Here is a 19,569-nt window from a genome sequence, read left to right on the forward strand (position 1 = left end):
TCCAGGTTCTACACAATGCTAAGGTGTTGGTAGGAAGCCAATAGCACGTGATGGGCCAGGCAGGGGAACACCTACTTCCCATCCCTCAGTCCTCACCCATTTCCTGTGTGATCTTGAGCAAGCTACTTATCTTCTACATTAATTTCTTAATTAAGGCTTAATTTCAGCTTGATTCCTACATGTGAAGAATGGAAATAATAATGATACTGAAGCCCATTTGTAGAGCGTGCAGAAATACTCTGCACGTGAACGCATGGAGATGGCCAGTGGTTAGTGAACATAGAATCATAGAATTATTTGCGTTGGAAGGGACCTTTAAAGGTTATCTAGTCCAACCCCCCTCCAGTGAACATACATCACCAGACATCATTGAACACGTATCCATCATGTTTTGCTCATTGCTGCTGCTTTTCTTTTGGCTTGGTTAGCGATAATGCTACTGAGATGTTTTCTAAATGGTTTTTAAACAACAAAAAAATATTTCTCTTGTGGTCTTGGTTAAGGTCCATCGATCCAACAGCTTCTGAGCCACCAGAAGGGAAACGTTGGCTCACACCTGCCTCCCGGACCCAGTTCATCCTGGCCGATGCTCATTACCTGAAGTGCTTGGATTTGGTATATAGTCACTCTCAGCACCTCTTACAGCAACACAGATGCTACACAAGGGGATGTACACTTTTGGTGGGTTGAAATGTTCCCTAAAAGGAGACGTCCTTTCCCAGTGCAGGTTTAACTGTTTAAAACAGGAGCCTTTGGCTGCATGCTGAGGCTGGACTGGAGAAGTTCCTTTGTTTTTTTTTTTTTGCTAATAGAGTAGAAAACAGAGTTTTAGCGAGCATTGGTGTATCGTTTGTAGAAGTGGGGTTTTTTCTCACATTATCCAACATTTTTCCCCAAACCAATCCACTAAGTAGAGTCCGCTAAGAGCTGCGTAATTCAGCATCATTTGGTGCCTGTAATGCTACAATTACTCTTCAAGGCTCATTTGCTTCAAGGTCTTCTGGCTGTAAAGTTATGGGAGTGTGGTTAGTTGATTTTCAGGAATGTCTGCTCTCTGGCAGGGGCTGGAGAAGGAAGGAACTGAAAAGAAATGCATGCAAATTCAATGACATAGCAGGAACTTCAGAGGCATTTCAACACAGTGATACCCACAGGCAAAGAAATCGTAATTGTTCAGGGGGAAATATGGCCTTGCCAACTCCTACGATTTTATCAGGAGTCTCATAATTTCCAGAGTGTCCTTAAAAGCCCAGCTGCTGGAGTCATCCCATTGTCAAGGAGTCTCAGCTTCCTTTTAAATGAAAAGTTTCCAGCCCTTTTTTTTGCTTTTCCAGAGAAAACCTAGACAATGTCAAGTATGCTGAAGGTTCAGAAATGGAAGGAAAGGATAACCCAGGTCGTATTCAGAACAAGCAAAAAACCCAACCAACCAAAACAAACAAACAACAAAACTAAAACAAAACAAACACAAACACAAAAATGCATGATCAAAAACATGCTCACTCAGTGTGTTTTTTTAAAAAAAACTCAATGCCAAAAACTAACCTATTGCCATTTTTATCTGAACACCCAGTTTTTAGACAGCTGTGCTTGGCAGGCCTGGCCTTGGGCCAGGCAGCCTATGGTGGCTCCAGGATGGAGCAGGAATAAATGCTGAGGCTCCACTCTTTTTCTTTCTCTCCTTCCTATTTTCTCCTGTGACTTTTAGTTCTCCAGCTCTTTGGGACAGTGTCAGCCCTAAATGTGTGTTTGCCCTGACACAAATCCTTGTTGCTTTGCTACTGACCATGTCAACTCCTTGCATACCATCTTTGGGCTTAGGTATTCCTCACTATCCAGCACAGCAACCCCTTACAGTGGAGATGATGGTCCCACCAAGCGTGGTTTGCTGTCCTGCGTCCCTTCCACCTCTCTGGTCGGTGGCCTAGCCCAGATGGCATTGCCCTGCTCCCTGAAGGCACTGCTCTCTGCTGTGTTTCCATCCAGGCTTGTGTCCACAGGGATGTCTCAGCACACATGCTACTTGTGTCCCTGGGCCTCAGTGCCACCTAGCTGCCCACCCAGCTTCACCCATCATGAACATCGTCCAAGCCCCAGGACCCATGGAGGAGCTCCTCTGGGTGTCCTCTGGGTGTGAGGGTATGTGGGTGGCTGGTGGAGGACATTATCTTCACCTGAGCTGGAGAGAATTTTGTGACACCTGAGGAGAATTAACCTTCATGAGGAGGCTTTAAGGTGCTTTGGTAAGGGAAGAGCAGGCTGCTAAGGCTGCCATGGACAGTTTTTTGAGAGCTGAAGTAGTGGTGTGGAAAGTTGGCTGTGCTCTGCCCTCTGTCATGGCTGCAAGTTATAAATGTGACCAGCATGGGGGAAGGTGGAGGGGTTGTATCTCTCCCGAGTGGTGGTAACAAGGCCAGGTGAGATGATTGAAATCCAGGTGCAGAGGCACAGTTATGCTTGCAGGGTAGCTGGGCCTTTAATTATGAGAGTGAACTGACTTTACCACAGGACATGACCTGCCTTTACTAGGAGGCTTGTTATAAATACCTGAGGTGGGATGGGGGTGGGATGGCTGAGCTGAAAGTGAGGAAACTATCTTTTTTTAAGCAATGCACATTTCCATTCAGAAAATGTCACTGGGCTTTTTTGCATTGAGGCTGCAAGCCTTTACAGCACCTTTCAGTAGTAGAGTGGGCCTGTCTCCTCATTCCCCTGAGCAGTCACTGGAGCAAGGCTGAAGGTAAATATAGCCAGGGATGGGAAAGCTTCATGTTTTCAGTAGCTTTGCTCAGTACTGTATCAGCACCCAAAGGTTTCAGCACTTTTTTTGGAGCATATTTGGACTTAACTGGGCCTTCCGGAGGCAAAAAATAAGCTTTGTCACAGCATTTATTCTGCTTCCAACAGGCTGTGGCGATGCAAGTACAATGCTGCTTTCCTCAGCCCTCAGAAACAGTGCTTTGGCTAACCAAGAAGCCTCTCCATGAGTGGAAGCTGGTGAGTTTAATCTTTTCCCAGCAAGCTGTCGGTTGTCACAGAGGAGGTACGTGTACGGTGCTCTCTCCCTATCTTTGCTGTTGGTCCAAAATACAAATCCCAAACTTCCAGAATAGATTTAGCTCTTTTTGCATGGAAGCATGAAGTGTTGCAGCTCTGCCGGCCGCTTACGGAGATGTAGCAGTTGCAATGCGAGGAATTGTTCAACGTGAAAACAGTGTGAGTGCTTTTCTGCGCCACCTTTGTGCCAGCAGCTCTGTGGACACCGAGTGCTGTGCGGGAAGGACTCCTGTGCCCTTCACGCAGTGCTGAGCTGTGATCCCCTTTGCTCTCCCATACTTCAGTGAAGTCTCTCTCTGTCTCACTGCCTGCACGATTCTGCCAAAGGTTTGGATTCATAACGCTGCCAAAATGTCTTGCTGAAATCGAAGAGTGAAAATATTTCTGTTTCTGAAAGGACACACGTTGCTGCTGACAAGGGGTGAACTCTTTCTTTCCATAGGCAAAACCCAAAATATCTGTTCTGGCTCTAAACAAATATTAGCTCCAGCCTAAGGAAAATAGCAACAAATCAGGAAAGAAGGAAAGCTGAGTTTCCTGCAGAAAGCCCTGTGTTTGTCTGTCTGGTAACTGAGTGCTAATTCCAGGAATAAACCAGCTGCTGTCCTTGCACACCAGCAGTTGCCTTGGAATTTGAAGAGGAAATGAAATGGAGAAAGAAAAAAAAAACAAAAAAAAACAAAAAAAAACAAAAAAACCACAACACCCCAAAAATTAAAACATAATGTATAAAACCTCGCCAAAAGTATAGAGAAGCAGAAATTCTCATTCAACCAGGCATTATACGATTACTACATAGGTCAGCAAATACTGCAGGTGAAATTCCGCATCCTCTGAAGTTGTCAAAATTTGGAGGCTGGATCTTTCTCACAGACCAAGTTGTGCATGTGTACATAATTTTGCCTAAAATGTTTAGTCTGCTTTCATGCTGTTCATGGGAGAGACTGAGTGCTGATCTATGGGAGAACAGTGCCTGAGTTGCAACCAGCACTAAGTCAAAGTGGTTCTGCAAGTACAAATTCATAGACACTTCAAAACCTAGGAAAAAGTGGTCACCAAGACAGTTTTCACTACTGATTGAGTTGAAATAGAGAGTTTTACTTATGTGGGAACTTCCACAACCGTCATTACTTTATTATCTTGGTGCTTCATCATCTTTATTGAGTTCATTCTTGTGCCCCTCTAGGAGATGCAGGTCTCTGTCATGGTTTAACCCCAGCCAGTAACTAAGCACCACGCAGCCGCTTGCTCAGTTTCCCCTGGGGAATGAGGGAAAGAATCGGGAGAGTAAAAGTGGGAAAACTCATGGCTTGAGATAAAGACAGTTTAATAGACAAAGCAAAAGCCGTGCGCACAAGGAATGCAAAACATGGAATTCATTCACTGTCTCCTATGGGCAGGCAGGTGTTCAGCTCTTTCCTGGAGAGCAGGTCTACATCAGGCATAGCAATTACTTGGCAAGACAAATGCCATCACTACAAATGTCTCTCCCTTCCTCCTTCTTCCCCCAGTTTATAAACCAAGCATGACATCAGATGGTGTGGCATATTCCTTTGGTCAGCTGAGGTCAGCAGTCCTGGTGTGTCTCCTCCCAACTGTTTGTGTAGTTCCAGCCTAATCGCTGGTGGGGCAGTGGGAGAAGCTGAAAAGTCCTTGACTGCTTAGCAACAACTAAAACATCAGCGCGTTATCAACATTTTTCTCATACTAAATCCAAAACACAACACTATACCAGCTATTAGGAAGAAAATATACTCTGTCCCAGCTGAAACCAGGACAGTGCCTCCTGGCACAGGTGAAGAATATAATCAGAGAGATTTGCTGACATCCCTTAGCCTGGCTGGTCTTGCCTATAAAAAGTCTTTAGCTATGGCTTAGTACTTGATGTGAGACCTTTTCTGGTACATCTCTCTCTGCCCCTTTCTACCATGAAAAGAAAGATGGCTTCCTCTGCATTTAGTAGGATGCTGTACAACACTGAAGGGCAACATCCTGAGGTAACTCCCAAAATGGCTTTTATTCATGCTGTGCTGCTTCTTGCTGAGGGCTTCTGTTTGTGCAGGAGTTGCTCTCAGCTTCCCCTTGCCACACCTGCTTTACCCTCCCATCCCATGCTATTCCCCTCTCCTCTGTAAATTCCCTCTGTGAGACTCCTGTTTTCTTCTCTCTCCTGCTTTCTGCTTTGGTGTGCATCCCCACTGATGCATGTGACCTGGGCAGGGTAGGGTGAAGGGGTTGGCTGTCTCCTCCTGGGGCAGCTGGGGGCCCTGTGGCCATGCCCTCCCTTTGCAGGAGGCTCCTCTCCTTGCCCGTGCAGAAGGCACCAGGCCTCTGTGTGGCATGAAGTTGGTCTGTGTGCGTCGGAAAACCTAATGGCTCTGGAGAAGGGATTGCTTTAGACCAGCTGAGAAGCTGACACCTCTCAAAAGACTTTAATGCTCCTCTCCTTGTGTCTACAAGGATTTTGGAGTGCTTTTGTATATTCTAGATTTCCAGAGAAAAAAATTTCCCTGTCCTTTTTTTGCTTTTTCTGTTGTCAGAAGATGCCTGGGGAGAGAGAAGCTGTGCTCCCAACCATCTGACTGCCCTCTGTGCTGCTTCCATGGCAAGAGGTGAGAAATCACTGACTCCACCGTGCCTTTCGCTTTGCCTCCCTGCAAAAGGCCACTGCTGGCAGGGAGCCATGGCTGGGGCAGCCTGCTGGGATGCTTTCCTCTCTCTTCCTCTCTCCTGACTGCATGGGAACAATGGGGTGACGTGACCAGAGCCTTGTAAATACTAAATTCCCCTTTGAGGCTGTCACACCGAACAGGAAGTGCAAACAGCCCCAGAACAGGAATTCAGTCTTTGCTCTGCTCCTCAGCAGAGACTACTCCCAAATAACGCCACCTGCCAGACCCTCCTCGTGTGGCCAAGCCACTCTGCCTCTTGCTGTGTTTCCCAGGCCTGGTGCTTTGTTTGGATCATGCTCATGAGGAGGTCATCTCCTACCTGGGACTGGCAGGCAGATGGTTTTTGGAATGTGCCTTGCCATGGCATAGCTGGGGCTGGCAAGTGATGTTTCATAGGAGGATGGAGCTATGTTAGGAGGGTGGCAGGAGCCTCAGGAAGCTGAACCAGGAGGTGACGCTGTTTTTGAGGACAAGATCACTGAGGGGAGGTTGTGCTGTGCCTGCTTGTGTTACCCCTGCTCTGGAGTGGGCTGCTTGTTGTCAGAATTACAAACATCATATTGACCTGCTAATAACCTACCCTCTCAAAACTCATTTTCACTTTTGTGCTGAACATTGAGGTGTTAGCACATGAACTTGCAATTGCTACTGGGCTGCTGTTCCCTCTGTAACACGTTTACTGGGACATCTGTTGAAATCAATAGACTACTAGAAAGTAACCTGTCAGGAGTGAAGTGTTGATCCAAGTAAGGATACACCACAGGTGGAGGGTTTGGATGTGTCAGCTGGATTGCAGGACCTCTGCTAAAGCAAAACTTTCATGCATGCTCCCTTCAAATTGCCCTGAGCATTCAGAGCAATCCCCTTGCTCGTCCTTCATATTTAGTGTATTTGCAGGTCCTGTGCGTGGGCATGCTGCATTTAAATGAGGCTTCAGACACCATGACCTCCTGCTCATCATCCCACAGTCCAGCAGTGGCGTGACAGTGCTGGATTTTGGATGTCAGAAGAGTAATTGGTGCTGAGTGCATGCTGGTCAGTGGTGCAGAGCTAACACTGCGTGGGTCAGTGGTGCTGAGGGGGTGCAGGAGGTGGTGGTGCAATGTAGTATTGCATGTGGACTTGAGGACTGCTGCAGCCTTTTCAGGAAAACCCTTTTGTTCCCCAAGCTTTGCCTGGCTTTCTGCAAAACAAGGATAATGGGTCTCTGTCTACTTAACTGAGCTTTTTGGAATGGGTACAGTCTCCTATTCTTTGTGCAGTAATAAAGTCCCGTATGCTGGAAGTGAGGTATTGCCTGCAGCATTGGCCTCTGGCATAAAGGCAGGAGCCACGTTGTAGCCAGAACTTAATCTGTGGTGTTGACTTCAGTAGAAAGAAAGCACTTCGGGTGGTAAGAGGCTCACAAGACATGGTCACGAGAAAGGTGTCCCAGCATGTGTAGTTGAGTTCTACCTCTGGGTGAAGAGGGATGCGATACTTTCCTGGGGGACAAAGGTCATCTTACTACCTCAGGGACCCATCAAACTGCAGAGTTTCCCCAAAAACTGATATACAGCTGGGCTCTGGGTATGCAGATGGACTATGGAGTTGTAGGCATGTCCTTCCTTGCCAACCTGGCTACCTGACAGCATGGCAGGTGTTGCCTCTACTTATCTTGAGTCTCTTCACCAGTATTACTTGAGGCTTTACTGGGTTAAGAGTTCGGACGGCTGGGGACAAGCGAATGTGTTCCTCCCTGCATGCCATTGACATGTTTTAGCATATTTTTATTCGTTCTTTCCTAGACTTAGCCCCGAGCAGCTAAATGGAATTAAAAATGGGGAAATACACAGGGAGGAAGAATACCAGTTTTGATAAGCCCCAGCGCAGCTTCTTGAATGACATTTTAAAGACCTGTTTCCAGGGGCTTTCTCTGAAACTGGAGCCATCCTGACCTGTGTTGGTTACAGAGGACACAGCTTTACTTCACTGCCCTGACTGTCTTAGAATCATAGAACAGTTTGGGTTGGAAAGGACCTCCAAAGGTCACCTCATCCAACTCCTTCTGTCTCGTTTCCATTGCTGTTCTTTAACCTTGTCCTTGCCACCTCCTGACTGCTCTCCAGAAAGTGCAGTTGTGATGATAACATGCTGCTTTTGTCTGCAAAGCGTCCTAGTACCTATTGATGACAACACCCATAAGATACTACTGTACTGCCGGTAGGGGAAGGATTTTCTGCCTTGGCGCTAAAGATCTGCCAGGCTTTACTGACATTTGTAGGTAGTCAGGAGGGTCACGCAGACAGCAAAGTTTCAAGATAGGAGAAAGACTTCCTGATATTTCCAATAGCCATCTCCAATGATTATTTTAACTAGGGGAGAAGGGATTGCGCTTCTTATTTGTGTGAAACTGAAGGTGTATCTGCTTGTTATCAAGCAGTTTGTAGGATAGCAGCCCTTGCTGAGAGAAAAGAACATATCACTGCATCCTCCCATGGCTGTGCCTGGAGTTTCCAAGTTACAACCCCACTTTCTCTTGGCTTTTTGCCCACAGTGCTACTGATAATGCATATTTCCAGCTTCCATCATGCATGAGTTTCAGCACAACATCACCTGAAATGCTGAGTGTCTCCTTCCCTGCACCATCAAGGTTAGGTGGACCAGGAGCAGATCTGCTGAAGAGGTAAGAAAAAACACTTGAAGACAGGAAAATTTGTTTTCACACTCTGTTTCCAGTCTGAGATTGGAGAAGAATAAGAGCAGGGATGGAGGTTCTGTGTAGCACGGTGATCTGTCACGAGCAGTGGCAGCTGGGAACTGCATGCCTCAGGTGGCTGGGTAATGGGCTATGAAAGTCCTTCACCTCTGGGCTCGCCGTGTTCATCCAAGCACTGCCCAGCAGAGAGGGAATATTGTTGGTCTGGCAGAGCTGCTCACTAGTTTCTGTGAAAATAAAAGAACTCGCCACTGCTCTGACAATCCTATTTCTGCTGCAGCTCCTAGCAGTTGCTTAGAGAACCAAGAGCTGTTTTTGGCAAGACTGTTTTTGCCCTGTTGGAAATTACCAGGAGAAATGGCTACAATTAGACTAGCTAATACTGGTGCACACTTGTGACTTTGGAACACGAATGTTTAATCACCTGTTTTGTGCCAGATGAGGAAATGTGTGTGTGCAAATCAAAAGAAATGGCTGGATATCATAAAGCAGTAACTGGATGGGCTAGCAAGACAAGGAGTGAATGGGAGTGCGTTCGTATGGGCAGATCAAACCTTGTCGGTGATAGCTGGGAGCCTGGAGGACAGTGCAAGATTACAACCAAGTCCCTGATGGTCCCTTCCTGGGAAAAGAATGACTTTTCATGTTCGTGGAAACCACTACACACTCTTGTTATTGGTACCTTATCAAAATGTTACTGTGCCGGATCCTGGAGAAATTTTCACCCAAGACAGGGAATGTTCTAGCTGAAGCCCAGCAGGATTGAAGTTCAGAAAGGCAGCAGTGTAATAAATATTTGCTATTCAGCAGAGCATTGGAGTGGGTTGGGAAGGTGGCATATGCTTCTGGTGACTTTACACCTTGTTACTGTTGACACCTGCAAGCTTACCTGGGTAAGGCTGCGGTTGGCTGGAGGTGGCAAAAATGCTAAAAGATCGGTGCAAAGTGTGACTACCTCAGCTGCTGTGGGCAAGGAGTGAAATAACTGGCTTGACCTCAGGATAGGTGTCAGACAGGCTTGAGCTTGAACACCAGCTTGTTTCAAAAGGAATACGAAATAAATGTTCACAAGAGCCACTGATGGAAAATCTACAGGAGCGTGCTTTGTAACCTTCAGAGGATGTGCGAGTAGTTAACTGTATGACTTGCTGAACAGACCTTTTCAGGAAGACTGATGAAAATTTAGGAAGGGGGTTCAAGAAGAAGACTCATTAGACCTAGAGAGCTAATGTGGAAAGACAGGTAGTGGTAATATCCAGTTTGTCAAATATATTCCTATGCTGATCTTGAGATACTGCAGCACTTTACCCTTCCTGTGTATTTCAGGCACCTTGGCAATGCACTGACAACTTTAAGGACTGCCTCAATCTGGTATTAAGATGGGTATGTGAACCTGCTCTAGCTAAACTCACCTGCTTGCAGAATGGGTCACCATGCTACAATGTTGTGTAAAGTTGAACTGGTGGTGCCTGGTTCAGGATCCTTGTACCTGTGTGTGAGACAGGCATGAAGAAAACCTGGAATCTCTCTGAACTGGGGAGATGAGAGATGGTGAAGCACTAAACCTGTGAGTACTCATATGCAACGCACGGCTGCAGCCTGGATTTACGGCACCACGAGTGGTGAGGGATGTCGGGGTGTGTGGGTGAAGGGACTGAAGGGTTGAAGCCAAAGTGAGCTGTTGGGGCTGGTGGCTGCTGAGCGGGGCACTCTGGCAAAGCTGTGACCTGGCTGAAGAGCCACAGAGGTGGTGAAGGATTGAGGGAGAGGGCTGAGCACTGGCTTTGGGTTGTGTGTTGCTGCCTGTGCTGGTATCTGCCTGTGCTGGTACCCATCTGTGCTGCACACCATTGGGCAGGAGGGAAGGGGTGGGATGCCCAAACTGCTGTGTGGGTGGCAGCTGCATGTCTGGTGCTAGGGTTGTGTGAGCTGATGCCATGGACTGAAATCTTCCTGTCAGGGATCAGGGGAGGAGCTGGGGCTGTTTCATTTGCCTTAACATCCCGTGCTAGCTCCCCTGATCTCCTTGGGGCTTTCTGAGCCTATGCATTGCATTATTGCGGTGACCTTTCTTGGATTGCTTTGGGCTCAGTATCAGCACAGTCTACCTCTGTCTATATTGAAAATAGGATTACTTTCTACTTTCCACCTCAAGAGGCAAATCGGAGTCCAGAGAGCAGGATTTAAGCCTTTAAGGCATTCCTATTAATTTGTCTCCTTTCCAGCAAACTCCCTGGAAGGAGAAAAGGCAGAGAGGTAAGATGCAAAGACCCTCATCTCTGGAGTGGGCTCTGCCAGCGTTGTTGGGCCTTTTTTTCCAGTTTATTCTGCTTCTGAGGTAAGTATGCTCACTAATGTCCCGGGGGGGCGGGGTGGGGAGGAGAGCAGGGTTTAACTAACAAAGCCCTGTGAAAAGGGAGAGCCAGAAATAGAAAGGCTGTGAATGTAGAAGCCCCAGGCAGTGTCTTCCTCTGCCTGGAAGAAGCTTTCCTTATTACAAAAGCCGTTCTCTGATGGCCCCAAGCAGTCAGTGGAAAGCAAGGCCATCAGAGAGGCTTTTTTTTTTTTGAGGCACAGTAAAGACATTCACAAAAGGAGCAGCAGGAGGGAAGGTGGGGAAGGGAGGAGGGAAGCAAAGGGAAGTTGTAGCCAGGCCTTCTTTCCGTCTGTGAAAACAGTCTTGATATTAACCCTTTAACCATGCTTTGAGCATCCCCAAGCCCTGAAAATCTGCTAATTAATCCACAGGCTTGCATAAGGGTAGTAGGAAGATGGGAGCTGAGTCCTGATGGTTTTGGTGGGTTATCCATCACCACTCTACGCTTCCTTACACCATCCTGGCAGGCAATGGTGTGGTTCCCAGCAGGTGTGTCCCTGCAAAGGACAGGCCTTGTAGTGGGGAGTATTTCAAAGCCTTTTCATTTGAGTTCTATTCCAAACTGGAAACTCTCCTGCTGGTTTGAACTTTCTGGTCTGACCCAGGAGTCTTCAATGAAACTGGCTCTTTCAGTGAGAAACCAGTGGAAACTTTGCAGAGAACCCAATTTGGACTATGTTTTGCCAAAAAAAAATGCTCTGCTTGTGGTTAGTCATTATAAACAGAAATGCTGCGACCACGGAGAAAGTTCCTGGGATGTAACTTTGAGCGGCTGAAAGGAGGAAAATCACTGGGAAGGAAGCCTGTGGGAGATCTGGAGTATAAGGTGACTGAGTCTCACGTGCCCATGTTAAGGGCATGACGTCTTCTCTGGAGAGAGTGTGACAAGTATTAAAGAGTTAAAGATCAAAAGGCAGAGAGAGTTCTGGGCTTCACAAAATGAGGCTCGGTGTAGTTAAGTGGTGCCCACAGAAGAAAATATTCTGCAATATTCCTGTGTCACTCCACATCTCATTTTTTTTAAAATAAATATTTTGTATATGTATGAGAAAATATGAAAAAGCTGATCTCAAACTAATTTCAATAAATTTTCCAAGAATTGGTTTCGATTTTGCAGGTAGCAGTAGTCAGTCACACAGTCAGAGCACGCTTGTGTCCAGTAACATCCCAGTGCCTTCTCTGTCGATACCCTTCAACTGGATTATGTCTTTATATAAAGAGTTACAACCATGTTTCTTTTGCCTTAGATGTCCAACTAGCTTCAGAGGTAATGTTCCACAGCTGGAGCAATTCCCCTGCTCCTGTGGGAAGGGTTTGCAAAGATTCACCTTGGAACTGCAATCTCCAAAAAATACTCTCTTCCTCACTGATCCCTTCCCAGCTCTCATGGCCCTGCTGTATCCAAAGCAGAAACCATGCTCGTGTCTTGATTCCTTACGTGAGTACCAGCAAGGCTGTGATGGGGGATACTATGTCTGACAAGGAGCAGGCATGGTGTGAACAAACCAAGCAGCTTCTGCAGAAAGCTCAGATGGGATGTAGAGTTCATTCCTTATGTGTAAATGACAAGCAGGTTCGTTCCACCGATGTTACACTTCTTAACTCTAACTTTCAGCAGAAAGTCACCTGAAATACGGGACATCTGAAGGGCACGTGAACACATATCATCTCTGTTGGGATGCCATATACGTTGCTAACTTGAGTGACTTGCACCTAAAGCATCTTAGAAACGTGGATGGCAGCTAAATAGTTAGAGGTCTCAGGCTGTCAGGGTAGTTGAGGAAGGGTTAAACAGAAACAATGGGATAAACTGGGCAAGGGGAAACATAGGCTGAATTCCAGGAAAACGTTTCTTCAGGCTAAGGTCACTTGGGCTGCAAGAGGGGGAAATGGCAGCTCACCCGGGCTGCCTTCTCCAGGCGTGGGACAGCTGCAGGGCTGGGGATGCTGGGTGAAGAGGGGTTGGGGTTGATGGAGAAGCAGGCTGCCTGGTGTGTGTTTTCTGCCTGTGAGTGCTCATGAGGAGCTGGGAAGGGGAAATGTCCTAATGCTTGTGCCCCCTGAGGGCGTTTACGGCAGCGTAGCAGCAGGCTTGGAATCTGAAATAAGAAAGAAGGAAAACCAGGGAGGAAAAGGAGTGGCCATAAAGGAATTCATTGCAATTCCCTGAATAGACAACAATTCACTGGAATTCCCTGAAGAGGCAACAATCTTTGTCAGAAATATGTGCAGGGAGGTGTGAAAGAGACACCTTTGGCTGTGAATCAGGCTGATAAGGGACTCTGTGGGGCAGAGGAAGATGGAAGGCTGGGGTGATGCTCAGAGTTGGCACTACAGTGTCTACCATGGTTTGAGCTGAAACATTTTCCGCCACCCCCTACCCTGGAAGAGAGGTCAGGGTGGCAGATCTGGAGAAAATCGTGCCTCTCTGCAGCCTGATTTTTCTGCTGTAGTGGAAGTAATGCATGTTGGTCTAAATCACACCTGGATAACCATAGGCCACAATGTGGATGTGCAAAGGTAAGCTGTTGTGTATACACATGACAGAGCTCCTTTGTCTGAGAGAAGAGTGGATCTAGATATAAAATATATAAAACAAATATAGAATCTTTGAAGAATTCTTGTATATGTTTAGAATTTGGGGTATTCAGCCCTTTGTGCTGAAGAACATTTATGATATTTGACTGAAAGGAAATGAGGCTCCAATGCAACACTGGAATATGCCCTAGCTTTTTTGTATTGTACCTTTCTACTAAAAATAACTTTGCAATACTGATTTTCCTCTTGCTCTTAAAGTTTATGCAGAATGTTTTTTGGGTCAAGCCTTTCATTGTCCTTGGAAGGGTGTGTGAGTGAAGATGGTCTTTGTGTGTCAAAGCTTGACTCCTTTGCCTTCTGAAAGGTCACTGTCACAGCACAGAACAGATGTGGTTGACAGAAATTAATTCTGCAATAATTCACCTACTGGTCAGTTGTGCTCCTGAGCTAGTCTGAGTGGGCCCCAAGTTACTAGAAATTCTCTTCAATTCTGTTTAATTCTTAGTTGCTAATTCAAGTGTCAACTGAAGCTGCGTAAGAAAATGCAAAGACCAACATCCATTACTCGAAGAAGTGACTTGGGAGAATTACTCAAGGTATATTTACACACCTGTGCAGTGTGAATGAGGCCACAGAGCTGTTGCCATTATTGGGAGAACTGTAACCAGAAAACCATCAAGTTATTTCAGTCCTTCTCTGAAGCTCTCGGAAGAGGAGGTCAGATGGGAAAGGGATTTATCATTAAAGCTGAAGGTACTGGCATCTGGTTTCTTTCTGGCCTGGGTACAAAATGTCTGAGGACAGTTAGTATTTGAAGGTTACTTTGCCATATGGAATTGTGTAGTGGAGACTTGGTCTCAGCCAACTACCTGATCTAACAGGCCTCCTTTAATTCAGCTTTAGTAAAGATGTTGCTGCCTGAAAAAGTGTTGGGAGGAACTCGAGCCTCCTCCCTCTGTGTGGAGTAAGAGAGGTGAAGAGCTGGATAGGGTTAACTTTCGGGATCAGTCATGGCATCACTTCTACACAGTGCAGGGGACAGGGCTGTTCAGTCAGTCTTCTGCTTGACCTTCTCAGTCTCACCAGTGATGCTGATGGTTCTGTGGTATCAAAACCTGGAAGTTCCCAGCTGGTGACTGGGCAGCTCCCGAATGACACTGACTTGCCACTGGTGATAAGCACACCTTTTGTTAAAGACCACTCACCAGGACAAAGAAATACAAAGTGGATGTCATTAGAAGTGTCACATTTTAGCCATGGTCTCCATCCTGACACTACTGTGAGACCCATACACGGGCATGAGCCAAAACCAGTGTAACCAGTATTAGAAAGGATTGCATTAGCTGAGAAAGCATCAGGGCAAATGTAGGTTTTGCATTTTCTGCCAATGGTGACGTGAGGGCAACGATATGAGTGGTGTTGGTTAGAGTCTGTCCAACCTGCCAGACCCTCCTCCTACCTCCCCAGTGCTCCCTGGAGAACCAGCCTCAGGCAGTGACTGAAAATAAATGACAGTTAATGAACAGGAGAAAATAAAATGGTATATCTTGCCCCATTGTCATCTTATCTAGTGGCAGAGCATGGACAAGTGGTGGTGGGGTGAAACAACTGGCCCTGGCTGACACCACAGAGAGGGTCCTTGTGCAGCCTAGGGGAGCAGATGGTGTTTGGCTGGGTGCTGTACTACCTGATCAGCAGTTTGCCTCCTTGCTGGAAATTCTCCTTCTGCTTGGAGGTGCTCTCACTCTCCCTTGCTTTTTCTTCCATTTCTCTTGCTTTTCCTTTTCCATGTTGTCGTAGTTCTGCTTCGGTGAGACAGAACTTGTTTTGCTTTTAACAGCAGAGGAAATCCACCAAACACTGTTAAAACCAGGATGCAATGTGCTTTTTCTGTAAGGGCGAGTGGGTGGCTGCGAGACGCTCAGGGGCTGTCTGGAGAAGCTTGAGGGGAGTAAACAGGGATAGGAAGTCCCCACACAAACAGAACTAAGAGGAGAGACTTAAATTATGGTTGTAAGATAAGTGAATACAAAAAAGCCTTTGTGATATTGCACAAAGTTTAAAGCTTTGCCTTTGTCATCATGGAAGCCCCTTGTGGGGTTTGTAGGGAGAGGGAGCCCTAGAAAAGAGGCCTGAACATCTTGAGCCAAAATGTTGAACAGGATGGAGAGTGCTCACATCCCACAGAGGGCATCTCCTAAACCTGATAGAAATGATCTCCAGTGCCCTGTCACCTAGGGAAAGAAACCCAGTGCAGCAAGATTACTACAGAGCTTGGGATTTGCAGGGGAACGGCAGCATTTTAATTTGTTCCTCTTCCCTTTTTAAATCAGAGCAGAGTTGCTCCTCCCTCCTCAAACCACCAGAATGAAGTTCCAGCCTAGCTTGTACCCACAAACCCACACTGATTTCAGTGGGTGAGCTGCATTTAGCATAGTAGAGATACCTCAATTCTGGGTGACTAGTGTTCAAAATATCCCCCACACTGGTGTAAGACCATTAAGAGAAACTGATCTTTGGGTAACTGGATGAAGGAAATACAGACTTTTTACACTGAAAGAAGGATGAGCTTACAGGTTTTGATGGAGTACTAGGTTTGACTGGGAGGTTGGATTGGACTGAAGTCTCCCACTGCCACAGACTTTCAGTTTCATCACAGTCAGATCACTTCATTTCTGGCCCTGTTGAATGCAGTGGCAAAAGTCTGACTTCCATAGCATTGGGAACTCAGCTAAATAGTTTAAAAAATACTATATATTTGATGATTCCTCATTGGAAGTGATATCTGTTGTCAGACCCAAGGTCTGTACAAGCTTGTGTCTCTGACACCAGGCAGCAGTGAAGAGGCTGGGGATAAGGCGATAAAGAACAAAGCACATGTAGAACAATCACTTTTTTCTTTTTTTTTTTTTTTTTTTCATAACATGCTTGCTATCATCTTAGCAAACCTGGCATTTGAGTCATTCTGTTCTCTCTGTCCCTTCTTTGGTTATCTCTTCACTCCTGGTGAAAATGATTTGACATGCAGCAAGGCCAACACGGCATTTCAAGCCTCCCAGCCTCTGCCTGCCTTCCAGCATGGTAAGCAGTGTTATCACAAGCTCCAGTGAAGAGCCCTCCCTAGGCTTTGAATCAGATTCTTTCAGAACAAGCCCTGAGTTCCTAGGAATATTTAAAGCAGCACACAGGAGGGTTTTTTTTTTTAGCTCTGCGTTGACATTCCAGTGTTATCAACCTCCAGAGCTGGTTGCTTGCGTTAGGAAGGAGAGTCGTCAATGGTCTAGGCATGTGATGTTCCACTCACTTAACCCTATCTCTTATCAGCACACATGAGACTGCTGTCTCTTGTGGAGAGCTTTTCCATTGCCATTGGCAGCTTATTTCTGCTCCTAAAGCTGCTTTTTGTTTTATATATACCCTGCTCATTCCCCTCGCCAAGGTTCTCGTCCATCTGTGACTGCAGCTACCTCATTTTCTTTGAAATCCCTTTGCCTTGCCTGCTCCCGCCAGCCCAGGGCAAGCTATTCCAGCTTGCTGTGCAGGCCCTTGGGCAGTCCTTCACCACCAGCTGGTTTTGGAAAGAGCCTTCTCTGAGGAGGTGACAGCAGTAGGTGTGTCCTTCACAGGATGCTGATGGGCAGGGGGACTGCTGGTGCAGGGAGCAATTCCCCACGGCCAACATTCACCCCAACATGCCCAGTTAGCATGATGGTGAGTGAAATTAACACACATGCAATATGCTTGTATAAATATACAGGTAGACAGCTGTAGGGAATTATGTATTTATAGGAGAAAATCAAGCAATGACTGCAAGGGCCAGCCTTTGCTTCATGCATTGGTTGCAGCTCTATTGCCATGGTGGCCACCACCGGGACACTCCATGGTGTTTGGAGAACCTGACCCCTGAAGGAGTCCTTTAGAGAGACTGATGAAGACAGCCAGGCCATAAAAGAAATCCCAACAACTTTGATATTTGCTTAAGAGATTAGATAAGCTGACAGAAATGTAGAAGATAATTGTTTACACATGCACACAGACACACCAGGAAGAAAATTCTTTTCCAAAAATAACTGCTTACTTTTTATTTATAGTTTTGTTTTGTTTTTTCTCTCTCTCCCTTTCTTCTGAGATGAAGCAGAGCATTTACATAAGGGGCAAGGAGATCTGATGATGAATAACTATTTCTTGTGCAGACCAAAGTCCTCATTAGACCTGCCAGCAGGGATAGATGTCTGGGCCTAGCGGAGCACCAGAATTAGCAAGTATCATTTAACTGCTTGAAGTCTTTAACAGCAGACAATCTTCTAGTTCACTGGGATTTTTTTTTTCCAAAGCATTTAAATGATAACAGGCCTAATTTATTCTAAGAATTTCATGTGACAGAAACAAAGGCTTAGCTTGTGCCTGAGCTACACTCTATTTGTTTTGGCTCTCACCCCCTTGATCACCTCCCAGCTAACAAGATATGGTGGCATTTGGTGAAGATAGGGCCATGCTACCATCTGAATTTTACAGAGGGAGCAACCAAGGCACGCTGACTTCTGCTGTTTGACCATCTCCTGAAGGCATTTCTGTAGACCTCTGTGGATCTGTGCACTGACCCATGATCACTCAAAACATTTTGGGCAGAGCAGAGAAGATGCTGCATTGCATGGTCATCTCTACATGCTGATCTGAGACCAGAGTATGGACCTGTGGGATACTTCCTTCCTTCTAGAGCTGGCATCTGCTAAAACAAAGTAGCTGCTAACCATGAAGCTGCCTTTCCTCTCCCAGTAGCTCACAACCTCTTGTGCTGCCCTCACAGGACATCCTTTCTCCTTATCATCTGGGGTCACCACCACTTTGCAAAAGAGACTTTGTAGTTGGCATTGCGGGTTGCCCCACATGCTGAGCATGGTCTGGTTTCACAGCTGCAGCAGTTGCCCGTGGTCAGCTTTGGGTAACCTGATTTTCTGCTCCAGCATTGCTACCACATTTCTTTGTGGTGGAAGTGCCGGTGGTGCCCTGAGTGCAGGACTATGGTCTTGGAGGATGATGAAGGCAGAGGAGGAGGCTGGTTATAAAGGAGAAGCCTTGGTCTCCACAGTGCACAGAAAACCTTTGGCAGTTGCCACCACTGGGAAGAGCATCATGGGAGAAAGGGCACGGCTGTTTAACGACTTTTAGAAACATGTTCTTTAGCTTTGTGTGCCCGTATTTTTAGTCTCACAGAGTACAGAACTAAACTTTGAACGAAAATAGCTATCCACTTACATAACATCCTTGCTTACAAAACTCCCACAGCTTAAGCTTTACGGAGGCTTCTGGAGCAAGGGGCTGTCAATCAAATCAAAGCCATGACTCAGGCGTCTACGCACATCTCAACAATGCGAAGTCAAGATTTGCAGTGTTTACACAGGATACTCTGCACAAGGCATGCGACAGCAAATGCAAAGCAGCATCAGAGCTCCACCGTCTTCAAGACAAAACAGTGTAGACCAGAGCAAAAAGATGCAGACAGGGCAAAGCTTCCCCTTTCTTCCCACTTGCCCATGACTGGATGAGGGAAGGATTTTCATTCTTTGGGTTCCTGGTTTTTACTTTGTTTAGGTCTTCTTGAACAGTAGGCAGAGCCCAGACACTGAGACCTTGCTCTCTGTTGCCTTGCAGTGGGACTTGTTGGTCATCTGATACAGCCCAGTTTTAGTGTCCCTGCATCCCTGCCACTGCTGTGATTAACAGTCGTAGCCAAGAAGCTCTGGAGCTGAAGAGGTTTGGAGTCACAGCTCTCTCCTTGACCCTCTGCCCAGGACAGAGGCATAATTCACACTGTGGGGAAAGTTACCCGGTCACAGCCGGGGCTTCATTTATTCCAGTGATAAACAGGGGAGTGTAGGGTCAAGGGTGCTCATTCTTTCCATTTGCACTTTGAACATGCAGAGTTAGAGATTAGTAATGTGTCATCCTTTCTTCATCCTATTTTCTCTTGGCAGCTATGCTGTACATGGATGAGCCTGGGCAAGTAGGTGATACTGGTTTGTTTGCCAAAAGTAGCATTAGGCTGTGATAGCACACGTTGACTTTAAAGGACCGATTCTGCTGAACATGCTTGTTTTCCTGAGACACCAAGGTGGAATAGGTTTCAGTTAAAAATAACTGACCTCCCCATGCTGAGCCTAAGCATTTTTTCTTGGGAAGCCATTTTTAACCACAGATGGTCACCAGATTCAGTGGTTATCAAGGAG

At 46.4% G+C, this 19,569-nt stretch overlaps 2 long non-coding RNA genes across 2 annotated transcripts; both read left to right on the plus strand.

The window, feature by feature from the left end:
- Positions 1 to 614: 614 nt before the first annotated feature.
- LOC309437760 lies at positions 615 to 5,632 on the plus strand. Its single transcript, XR_014183615.1, has 3 exons — positions 615 to 681; positions 2,908 to 2,997; positions 5,598 to 5,632. It is a non-coding gene; the product is annotated as an uncharacterized lncRNA (long non-coding RNA).
- Positions 5,633 to 5,650: 18 nt separating this feature from the next.
- Positions 5,651 to 10,030, plus strand: LOC309437761. Its single transcript, XR_014183616.1, has 3 exons — positions 5,651 to 5,669; positions 8,266 to 8,394; positions 9,754 to 10,030. It is a non-coding gene; the product is annotated as an uncharacterized lncRNA (long non-coding RNA).
- Positions 10,031 to 19,569: the final 9,539 nt, after the last annotated feature.

Source organism: Streptopelia decaocto (genome assembly GCF_964273445.1).
Source record: "Streptopelia decaocto genome assembly, chromosome: 3".
NCBI lineage: Eukaryota > Metazoa > Chordata > Aves > Columbiformes > Columbidae > Streptopelia > Streptopelia decaocto.